A 12,218-nucleotide genomic window follows, 5' to 3' on the forward strand; every position below is an offset into this window, starting at 1 on the left:
ATTTTTTATTTTAGATGAAGTTGTTTAACTTGTTCATGTTATTATTGCTATTGTTATTGTCCATTAAGAAATTGGTTGATTGATAAGGTGGTGATTGTGTTGATGGTGAAGGTTGATATATGTTTAGCTATATCATACCTTGTTACTGTGTGGACTGGGTTACCTGTTGATGGGCCTCTGATATTAAATAATCTGTTAAATAAACTGTTACACAAATTTAGTAGATACAGTTCTCTGAAGCTACTAGATTTGATATGTATATAAATGAATTGGCTACTTGTTTTGCTGAAATTGGTCAAGTGATGTCAGCATCTAAAAAGATGCCAATAAGGGTTAAAAGTCAAATAATGTTGCTCATTCTTTTTTCAACCTACAGAGAAATAGGTAAATTTGATGTTTGTATGTCTACTACATAGGTCTACATATATATATTATCTTCATCATCTAAAGTCCTCCTTCCATACTAACATGGGTTGGACAGCTTGATAGGAGCTAAACAGGTAGGAACCTGTACCATCCTTCTGTGTCTGTTTTGGCATGGTTTTTACAGCTGGATGCAACTGGATGCCATTCTAACCATGTGTGGACAAGGCAATTTTTAAGTGGTACCTGTACTGGCAGGGTCACCAAATAACTTTGTAAAGCAAGTAATCTTTGAGAGAGGAGGGGGTGATCTTGTATCAGATGATGAAAAGTTAGAGTGTGACAGAAACAGATATCTTGCTGTAAAGAAGGTACATGATTACCCAGCCAGAGAGAGGGAGAGAAAGAGAGCAAGAGTTAACAAGAATGAGGACAGAAAGAGGTGTGCTCCTGAAGAGGAGGGACATGGTTACCTAGAGGGAGGGTGAGTTAACAAGAAATAGGTGTGCTGCTGTAAAGGAGATACATGGTTACCTAGCCGGAGGTAAGAGCAAGAGGAGAGAGAGAGTGATTAAGAATGAGGGCAGATACATGTTTGTTGCTGTAGAGGAGATACATGATTACTCAGCCAGAAGAAAAAGCAAACAAAGAGAGACAAAAGGAGGGGAGGGAAGGTGGCCACAAGCAACAGGGATCACGGCATTGATGGGATGGTAGAGTAAGGAAGAGAAAGATAAATGGTGTATATATATATATACCGGAGTAAGCACACACACATGGTCTGATCAATAAGTATCCGGACTGTTGCTGCATGGAGAGTGAAGCCACTTGGCACAGGTTGACCTTGAACTCTGCTGTGCATGTGCACTAAGTTTTAACATCTAGCTCACTTCCACTGTTTACACCAGTGTTTGGAAGGTGTGACCATGACAGAGAAAGTTCAGCAGAGAATCTACATCAAATTTTGCCAAAAGCTTGGCAGTACCTGTTCACAGGCCTACACAAAGTTTTCAAACAGTCTTCATCATTCTCAACACAATCAAAGAGATCTTGTGCAACTGATACCCAAGTGTCTTTTTGGTCAGCTAAAAGCAATTTTGGCACAAACTTAGCAGACACACGTCTCATACCCAAATCTTCAGTGATAATGGACTGAATTGAACCATAACTAATCTGCACATCCTCTGATAACTTACGGATGGTGATTCGATGATTTCCCCACACAGCTGCATGCACATCTGTGATGTTTTTCTCAGTTCTGCTTGTTGCAGGCCTCCCAGAACATTCATCAATATCAACATTTTTCAGCCATCTTGGAAATGTCTGAACCACTCATACACTTGTGTGCAGCTCATACACCCCTCTCCATACACTTTCTGCAACTTTGTGTAGACCTCTGAGCCTGTATCACCATGACAACTTTTTCTGTCATGGTCAATGTGACAGTCACATGCTACACACCTTCCTTCCGAGCACTGCTGTAAACAGTGGAAATGAGCTAGAATGTTAAAACTTATTCCGCATGAACAGTAGAGTTCATGGTCAACCTGTGCCAAGCTGCTTCACTCTGTGTGCCTTAGCGTCATTACTATGGCCAATCAGGATATTTATTGATCAGACCTCGTATATATATATATATATATATATATATATATATATATCATTCACACATGGCAGTGTATGGATAATATTCTTAAGGTTAACTTGTACTCACTTGCAACCAATTTGATGCTTTACCACTAATTCAGTTTTAGTTCAATCTCAGTTCAGTCTTTGCATTATGTTGAACCAGTGATAAGTTACATTTTGACATAAAATAATCAAAATTTGATTCAGTAGGAAAAAATTCATGATAAAAAATGTAGGGCCAAAAATGGGAGAGTATTGCCTAATATTTACTTTGACTCATTTCTCAGTTATTTGAATGGTAAATTATACTTTAATTATATCTTATTAAAAGAACTCAATGAGTAGAATGTTTTGGTGAAAACCTCTTTAAAAGATATTAGATAGAAAAAAATGTTATGCAGTTTTAAGTAGCCAAAAACTTGCTAAGTAATGCCTAAAATTGACTTTGTGTCAAAATATCTCAGGTATTTCAAAAGCAAACTATACATTAATTGCAGCTTCTTAAAAGAACTCGATGAGTAGAATCTTTTAGTGAAAACTCTGTTAAAAGATATTAGATAAAGAAAAAGTTATGTAGCTTTAAATGGTGAAAAATAGTGATAATTTGCTGTTTCCAACTTTTACTCACCTACAGCCAGTTTAACACTTTACCACTAATTCAGTTTTAGCTCAATCTTAATTTGGTTTTTTGCACTATGGTGGAATAGTGGTAAGCTACATTTTGACATAAAATAATTGAAATTTGGTTCAGTAGAAAAAAGTTGTGATTTAAAATGTAGGGCCAAAAATGGGAAAGTAATGCCTAATATTTATTTTGACTTGTAATTTCTTAGTTATTTAAAAGACAAACTATTCTTCAATTATGACTATTCAAAATAACTCAATGAGTAGAATCTTTTGGTGAAGACCTCGTTAAAATATATTAGATAGAAAAAAAGTCATGCAGCTTTAAGTAGACAAACAATTGGTGCAAAAAAGTGCAAGGCTACTCTAGTACAGTCCTCATTAAGAAGTAGCCACAAGAATTTGATGGCAAAGTGTCATGGGAGGCCTACTATATCCAGTTTGAGCTATTCACAGACCAGAATGGATGGGATGATAGCCAAAGAGCAGTTCAGCTTGCTAAAGGGCACTGCACTAGAGGTACTGAGCCAGTTGTCTGTGGAGGACAGAAGCTGTTATTCTTCAGTAGTTAAGTGGTAGAGAGAAGATATGGGACTATGTGCCTGAGTGAAGTGTACAGGGTATGATTTCAGACCCACATAAGGGCTAGAGGAGAATCACTATAAAAGCTTGCCCAGGAACTTTTGGCTCTTCTTCTGAAAGAGCAGTTTATTGACACTTTGGGCAATGCAGAGCTCAAAGTTCAAATGAAACAAGCACAGTCAAATACTATGCAAGAGGCATTGGCTAGAGCTCTGGAATTTGAGTTGTATGTAAGGTCTAGCACAGGAAGATTCCAGGTGGACTACAGTTCTAGATTCAAAGCAAGGAAGTGGCTAGTACATGAAGCTGGAAGATTTAATGAAAGTTGTTGGTACTGCAAGAAGATTGGACATAAAAGAGAAAGCTGTTTGAAGAAGAAAGAACAAGAGATGACTGGAATAAATTGTTGGCACTGTGGGAAGCCAGGACACAAGATGCAAGATTGTTACAGCCTGAAGATAGAGCAAAGGCAGGATGGTAGTAAAAAGTTCAAACTTAGGAGAGAGTGTGGGATATGTGGTGAAAATGGAGATCTCAGTTTTGATTACTCTACGTGAAAGAAGAATAGTAAGAAGGTAACAAAAGACAAAGGAGAGTCAGAAAACTAGAAGGGGCACCATCAGCTGAATGTTCCAAAGAAGCCCTAACCCTGAGAAGATGTAAAAGGACTGTAATTGGCAGCATACAAGTGAATGGGAGGATTGATATCCAGAAGTGTCACCTTGTCATTGATCTGGCCTCAGAGCAGACCTTTGTGAGATCTAAGATGTTACAGCATCAAGACCTACCAGAGTTATCACGACAGTTGTGCATTACCAGGCACTGTACTTGTTTGTGTAAAAACTGGCTTAATGGTTGTTGTTACCCAAACCATTCCGTGAAAATTTGTTCTTTACCAGTTGCTGAACTTATTCATATAGGTACATGTAGTGTAGTTTTGTAAGCATTCACACTCATTGTGTAGTTTTGTAAGCATCCACACACATTCTGTGTAGTTTTTTAAGCATTCACACTCATTGTGTAGTTTTGTAAGTATCCACACACATTCTGTGTAGTTTTTTAAGCATTCACACAAATGTTTTTGCGCGCGCGCGCGCACACACACACAGAGTCCAATTACATCATTTATAGCCCAGCTCAGTCTGTTTTCACTCACATTTCTTATAAGGAGAATTCCTCTTCCGAAGCAGTTTCTGTAACAAAGACCTTCCACATTTAAGTGTGCAGGAACATATTAAATATAAATGTACAGTTTTATTTTAATAATTGCTGTTCAGTATGCTTTTAATTAATAAATTCCAGCTTTACAAAGCTTTGCACATACCAGCAAATTTATTATTGGACACCAAGAATGGTATTTCTTAGTCTCCAGCTGTTTAGCATTGTTAGTGACACATAGCAACACCAAAAAATATGTCCTGCAGTCTGAAAATGTCATTTACAGGCCAGCTTGGTGTGTTTTTACTCACATTTTACATTTTCATAAATGAGATGCTTGTGAGATGTTGATATAGCAATTTGACTTTGACCACCAAAATTCTTTACATCTGATGGATCCTTCACCCTACTGAGAGCAACATACAATTGACCATATGCAAACACATTAGTAGTATTGTAAAGAAGATAACGTATTAAAATTAAACAGAGGAAAATGAATATTTTTTCATAAGATTTCTTAAATGAATGTACAGAACAGAAATTAATAATTTTCTTTCCATTTTGTAATATTTCAAAGGTGGTAATTTAATGTCCTTAATGACTGTCTTGAGAAATATATGTGTGTCTGTATTCTTACATGCATTCATACATACATACACACATATACATACATATACACACATGCATACATACATAGGAAGAGAACTAGAGATGTAAGAGAGCAAGTAAAAATAGTGATAGAATCATGTGAAATTGCTTGATTTTCATTTGTGACAAGGTATTCGATAATAGAATGAATTATAAAATGTCTGTAAAAAAATAAACATTCAACTATTGTATATACTCATAACAAAAGAATGACAAATATTTATACTGTTAAACAATGCTTAGCTCTTAGCTCATATATTTTTTTATTTTTAGAATTGTATTGTTTATTCATTCAAATAGAAAGGTGTGGCTCTGTAAACCTTTAGCATTTAATCCAGTCATATCTGGCCCAAATATTCCACCTATTTCATGTTCAAACTGGTCAGATCTGACTGACTTCTTACACTTAGCCTACAAAATAACCAATCACATCATTGAAACCTTGAAACCACGAGATAATGCATGATTAATTCTAAACAATGTTAATGAATAGGCATTACATTTAACGAAGTAATCCGAATGCTAAGGGGTTAATGTATGCTGAGTTGAAATACTTCCTAAATAATCATAGGATTTCTAAAAGCCTTACAACCCTGTATATTCCCTTAGGAAACTTGCAGTACAAAAAGTATAATGGGCATATTTAGAACCATATAAAGTTAACTCATGAAAATAAAAAAAAAAAATGTGGTTGCTTCCCAACCACATGGTTCCAGGTTCAGTCTCACTGTGTGACACATTGGGCAAGTGTCTTCTACTATAGCCTCAGGCCGACCAAAACTTTGTGAGTGTATTTGGCAGGTAGAAACTGAAAGAAGCCTGTCATATACATATGTGTGTGTGTTTGTTCCCCACCACTACTTGCCAACTGGTGTTAGTGTGTTTACGTCCCTGTAATTTAACAGTTCAGCAAAAGAGATCGATACAATAAGTACCAGGCTTTAAAAGCAAAAAGTACTGGGGTCGATTCATTTGACTAAAAGTTATTCAAGGCAGTGCCCTAGCATGATCACAAGTAAAAAAAAATAAAAGACTTCACAATGGGTAGTCCATACATATTACAGAATCATTGCTGTTTGCTGTTACCAACAAGATGCATCTTTATCACAACATATATATGATACTGGTATTAGTGAGGTTACCAAGTAACTCACAAGACTAGACCCCTGGACTGAGTGGAGGTGCAGTATTGAGGGAGATGGCTTTGTGCCAAGTGTCAAGTGGCTAAAGTATGATACAGGGATAAAAATGAATGTTTTACTGAAAATACATGGCCACTCCAGCAGGAAATGGAGAAAGAATGATGGTGATGAGGTACCAAGGCATACTAACAAGATAAAAGAATGAATGTTTTTATATAAGAACAGGTGGATATAAGGGAGAATAAGGGCAGTGGATTGAGAATGGGTGAATGGATAGGTTTGCAAGATTGTGAAAGGAGAATAACAGATGGTTAGAGATAGGATTAGAGGTGAATGAAGGACACAGCTGGAGCCATGATCAATGGTGAGGTAAAGGAAAATAGGAGTGGGTCAGGCAGGAGATGATAAAGAGCGTGTGGCAAACAACAGCATAGTAATAGGTATCTTTTATCTTTTACTTGGTTCAGTTAGTGGACTGCAGTCTTGCTGAAGCACCACCTTGAAGGGTTTTAGTCAAACAAATTGATTCTTGTGCTATTTTTTAAAGCCTAGCACTTAGTCTATCGATTTCCTATGCTAAACCACTAAGTTACAGGATATAAACACATCAACATCAATTGTCAGACAGTGGTGGAGGACAAACTTAAATACAAAGACACATACCTACACAGATATATGCACACACACACACACATATATGTATATGTATGTGTGTGTGTATATATATATATATATATATATATATATATATATGTGTGTGTGTGTATACATTCAAATAAAGGTTATAAACCTCATTAAGGAATAATAAAATCCAATGAAAATACTGGTTAGTTACGAATCCATAGAAAGTTCATATATTTATATATTCAAAGAATAAGGAGAAAATGGAGAGGCAATTAATAAAATATTATTTATTACTTATAAAATATGACAACATCTCTGACAGCTGTTTCGATTCAGCAATCTTTAGATAATTAATTTATAAAATTAAAATCATTATAAGATGAATATCTTCAGAAGTAGTAAAGATATGCCAATTAGAACAGATGTTGCGATAACGGGTGCAAACCATTAACTGATAGCAAATATACAAAAAGAGCTGGTTATAGAAGGCATCAATCCAACATAGGGGGAGAAAATAGTGTATATTTTTCTATTTTTAAGTAAGAAAAAAAAGAGATTAATATAATATCGTAGGGTATTCAGGAGAAAAAGAAGAAAAATGCATGTATATATAGATAATGATGCCATATAAATATCATACTTATCTATAATGCTGCAACACAAAAAAATTTAAAGTTATAAAATTTAAATCAAGTAGAAGAAAAACCGTGGCAATTATATATTTGCAGGAAAGCGGTTATACACCATTAGGTGTACACCCACTTCCATACATTAAATTTCTGAACTATCAACACAACAATATTTATTTACAGAGGAAATAGGCAGCACTTTGCCCTTTGGTTGCTGAGAGGAAATAAGCAGCACTTTGCCCTTTGGTTGCTGAGATGCCGTCAATGATGTTGAGTGGTTATCTGTCTAGCTCCAGAGTTGGAATGTTGGAGAGAGGCTGCTTGACGACGTCCAGGCCCGTCGTCGGCCGGGGACAAAGAGAATGAAAAAGGGCGCGAAGCTTGGATATCGATGACTACGCATGCGCATGAGACTCTTCCTGTGTTCCTTCCGGAACTAGTCCTTGCGCATGCGTGGATAAGCTTTCCGGAAATGTCGTCTGCTATTAAGGCGTCACTACATGGCTCCCCCGCGAGTGCCAAAAGCACGAAAATAGAAAATTTGGAGGGACACCTGAGTCAAGATGGCCACCGAAACCACCCACAAGATGCGGCACAAACACACACAAAGAAAAATCAAAGAAATGATGTACACTTGTGAGATACATGCATGCAATGTACAAATGAATTGACAATGACAAAACAACCGTGATGACAACTGTCCAGGAAACTGGAATCACGCGATGTAAAAGTCTGATTTTTTGTTTTTTCTGAAAGGAAAGAAAATATATGAGTGCACAAGTGTGTGTGTGAGAGAAAACACAGAACATAGTAAAAGTGTCTGTAACATAGACTGTGAAAAGTCTTAAAACACTGAGATAGAGAAAACCAGTTCGTATTAAAATTCCACAAGGAGATAGAATGTTCATACGCAGGAAGTTACGGTCAAGGAGCAGAGCTGTAGTTGAGCATCGGATGCTGGGACCTGTGTTACCTGGTACGGAATATTCTATAAAAGTTACACAAGGAGATTTAGAATGTTCATACGCAAGAAGTTGCGGTCAAGGAGCAGAGCTGTAGTTGAGCGTCGGATGCTGGGACCTGTGTTACCTGGTACGGAATATTCTGGCTGGTTAGTTCTGATCTGTTGATCGTGAGTGGAAACATCCACTCTAACAGGATCGAGATAAAACCACGCTTGTTGATGTTGGTTGCTTGTGTACGTGTAGAAGTCATGTTGACGCTGTTGGGGATGCTGGTAGTACGTAGAGTCGTGTTGCTGCTGGCGATGTCGGGGGCGATGCTTGTAGTTCGTAGTGGTTATTGATGTCGTCACTGGAAACTGGCTGGAGCTGTGTTCTGTATGTGTGCTTGCGATGGTGTATGCATTGGTAAAGATGTTGACAGTGGTGCGTGTGGTGTTTGAAAAACGGGCACGTCGTACACGAAAGTTGAGGGTTTGTCAAGGTACGCTTTTTCAGACGGTCGACAGACACAATCTCTGTACGACCATTAGCGTCGACCTTGAAGAAATTCAACCCAAGACTGCAGGTTGGGCGAGGCGTGTAAGGCAGCCTTAAATTGCCTATGAAAATGCTCAACCATCCCATTGGAAGCGGGATGGTAGCTGGTGGTGCATATCAGGAGAGAGAAATTTGAGAGGTACCGTTGAGTGGCATTGCTGGAAAATGCTGTCATGAATTCGGAGCTGCAAGCGAAAATGACCAAAATATCCCGTGCAAATGAAGATAAGCCAGTAACTCTTCCATTCTCCAGCCGAGAGAAACGGAGAGGTGACGAAATATGCTGAACTGGGAACAAGTAAGCATCAACAAATGTTATGTACTCACTGAAATGTAACTGTGCATTTTACTGCTATTTTCAGCAAGTAGAGGACGCTGTGTAAGAATGAATTGACGTCTCGTGAAACATGTAGGAAACTGCTCAAAAAGTTGTTAGGATGAAATAACCGTGAAGTTTTTGTGTGAAAAACCACAAAGGTCTCAGCCGCAAAGAGGTCTTTGGTTATAGGCTCTGGAAGTCATTGACAAAATGAAAAACTTTAACGTAGAAAAATTTTCTTAGCTTTTTACTTGTGATGGATGAGAATGTAGAGGCAATCCTGAAGTTGAACGTCGCGAAACATACGAATTCAATGGCTGTTGAAAACGAGGTCTGTAGATCTTTTAGCTCAGGGTACCAATTGTAGTATTATTGGTCGGCAGATCAGAATTTCCAGCTGCAGTTGTTCTTTATTCGGGGTCATCAATTGTAGGGAAGTACCGTGTGATGACCAAGAGAAAGTCCTGCAGCTGTGGTATAAGCTGATGCGAGTGATTGTGTGCATTCTCTATCTGTGACGAGCATGTTGACGGCTCGTGTAGTATTGTCGGTCGGTAGTTCAGATTTTCGGTTGCTGTTGTTCTTACTCGGGGTCACCAATTGCAGGAAAGCGGTTATACACCATTAGGTGTACACCCGCTTCCGTACATTAAATTTCTTGAAGAAACAATGGAACGCAGATTCTGAACTATCAACACAACAATATTTATTTACAGAGGAAATAGGCAGCACTTTGCCCTTTGGTTGCTGAGAGGAAATAAGCAGCACTTCGTCCTTTGGTTGCTGGGAGGAAATAAGCAGCACTTCGCCCTTTGGTTGCTGAGATGCCGTCAATGATGTTGAGTGGTTATTTGTCTAGCTCCAGAGTTGGAATGTTGGAGAGAGGCTGCTTGACGACGTCCAGGCCCGTCGCCGGCCGGGGACAAAGAGAATGAAAAAGGGCGCGAAGCTTGGATATCGATGACTACGCATGCGCATGAGACTCTTCCTGTGTTCCTTCCGGAACTAGTCCCTGCGCATGCGTGGATAAGCTTTCCAGAAATGTCGTCTGCTATTAAGGCGTCACTACATATTAATCAAATTTATCAGAAAGGGATAAATAATTTCTAAATATAAAAATAAATTATTGCCTCGGTTTATAATAATAATGAAGTAAAATTTAATGTAAATAAATAAATAGAAAGTCTAGAATAAGATGGAAAGAGAAAATATCAGAGCACATAATATATTGTTACACCCCTTAAGAAAATTTATTTCTTCAAGCCTTTATGGTAAAAAACAATAATAATAAACTATTGGATAGGAAAGCATTTTAAAATTTCAAACATACAGCGTTCCTTTAGAGAGAAACCGGAAGTAAATATGCTATGAGACAAGTAGGAGGGGATCAAAAATTTTTTAAAGAAAATAAACATTATGTAAAAGAAAATACTTATATATAAAATAAATGAAAATAAAATAAATGACATTGAATTACATAAAATGCCTTCATGTATAGCAGGGATGTAGGGAAAAATATATATCAAGACAGCAAAGCCAGAACGAATTGATTGAACTTTATGTGTGTGTGTGTATATATATATATATATATATATATATGTGTGTGTGTGTGTGTGTGTATGTATGTATATATATATATATATATCTTTTACTCTTTTACTTGTTTCAGTCATTTGACTGTGGCCATGCTGCAGCACCGCCTTTAGTCGAGCTAATAGTACTTATTCTATCGGTCCCTTTTTGCCAAACCGCTAAGTTACGGGGACGTAAACACACCAGCATCGGTTGTCAAGCGATGGTGGGGGGACAAACACAGACACACAAGCACACATACATATATATATATATATACATATATACGACGGGCTTCTTTCAGTTTCCGTCTACCAAATCCACACACAAGGCTTTGGTCGGCCCGAGTATATAGTAGAAGACACTTGCCCAAGTTGCCACGCAGTGGGACTGAACCTGGAACCATGTGGTTGGTAAGCAAGCTACTTACCACACAGCCACTCCTGCGCCTATATATGTATATATCTGTATATATATGTGTATGTATATATATATGTGTGTGCATATATATGTATATACATATATATGTATATATATATGTATATACATACATATGTATATATATAGGTATATATATATAAATATATATATATATATATATATAATATATATGTATGTATGTATATGTATGTATATATATATATATCTTTATCTTTTCTTTTATCTTTTACTTGTTTCAGTCATTTGACCGTGGCCATGCTGGAGCACCGCCTTTAGTCAAGCAAATCGACCCCAGGACTTATTCTTTGTAAGCCTAGTACTTATTCTATCAGTCTCTTTTTGCCGAACCGCTAAGTTACGGGGACGTAAACACCCCAGCATCAGTTGCCAAGCGATGGTGGTGGGACAAACACAGACACTCAAACACACACATACATATATATATATACATATATACGACGGGTTTCTTTCAGTTTCCATCTACCAAATCCACTCACAAGTCTTTGGTTGGCCCAAGGCTATAGTAGAAGACACTTGCCCAAGGTGCCACGCAGTGGGACTGAACCCGGAACCATGTGCTTGGTAAGCAAGCTACTTACCACACAACCACTATATATTTTATTATATGTATTCATTTTCTCTTAGTTAACAATTAACTCCAACAAAATAAATTGGTTAATAGATACCAGGGTAGCAAAGATCACAAAATGACTGTGGTGTAATTCCCGTTTATGAGGTAGAAACTTCCTGTTATTTTGGGTATTTAAGTAAATATCAAATTTAATAAATGGAGTAATACGCATATGTTAAATGAATTCTCATATATATATATATATATATATATGTATGTATGTCTCTCTCTCTCTCTCTCTCTCTCTCTCAATATATATATATATATATATATATATATATATATATATATATATATATATATATATGAATGTCTATATGTATGTATGTCTATATATGTATGTATGTCTATATA

The 12,218-nt window shown here is 37.1% G+C and overlaps 1 protein-coding gene across 4 annotated transcripts in view; it reads left to right on the forward strand.

Moving 5' to 3' along the window:
- LOC106882928 (CCA tRNA nucleotidyltransferase 1, mitochondrial) overlaps positions 1 to 12,218 on the forward strand; it is a 51,065-nt gene that overhangs the window by 26,399 nt on the left and 12,448 nt on the right. The window contains exon 2 of one of the 4 annotated variants that reach the window (XM_089357356.1): positions 11,473 to 11,540. The exons of the other annotated variants lie outside the window; for them this stretch is intronic. The gene's annotated coding sequence lies outside the window, so the exon portion shown is untranslated. The remainder of the gene's footprint in view (positions 1 to 11,472; positions 11,541 to 12,218) is intronic. 4 annotated transcript variants of the gene reach the window in all.

Source organism: Octopus bimaculoides, chromosome 9 (genome assembly GCF_046866305.1).
Source record: "Octopus bimaculoides isolate indiv1 chromosome 9, ASM4686630v1, whole genome shotgun sequence".
Classification (NCBI taxonomy): domain Eukaryota; kingdom Metazoa; phylum Mollusca; class Cephalopoda; order Octopoda; family Octopodidae; genus Octopus; species Octopus bimaculoides.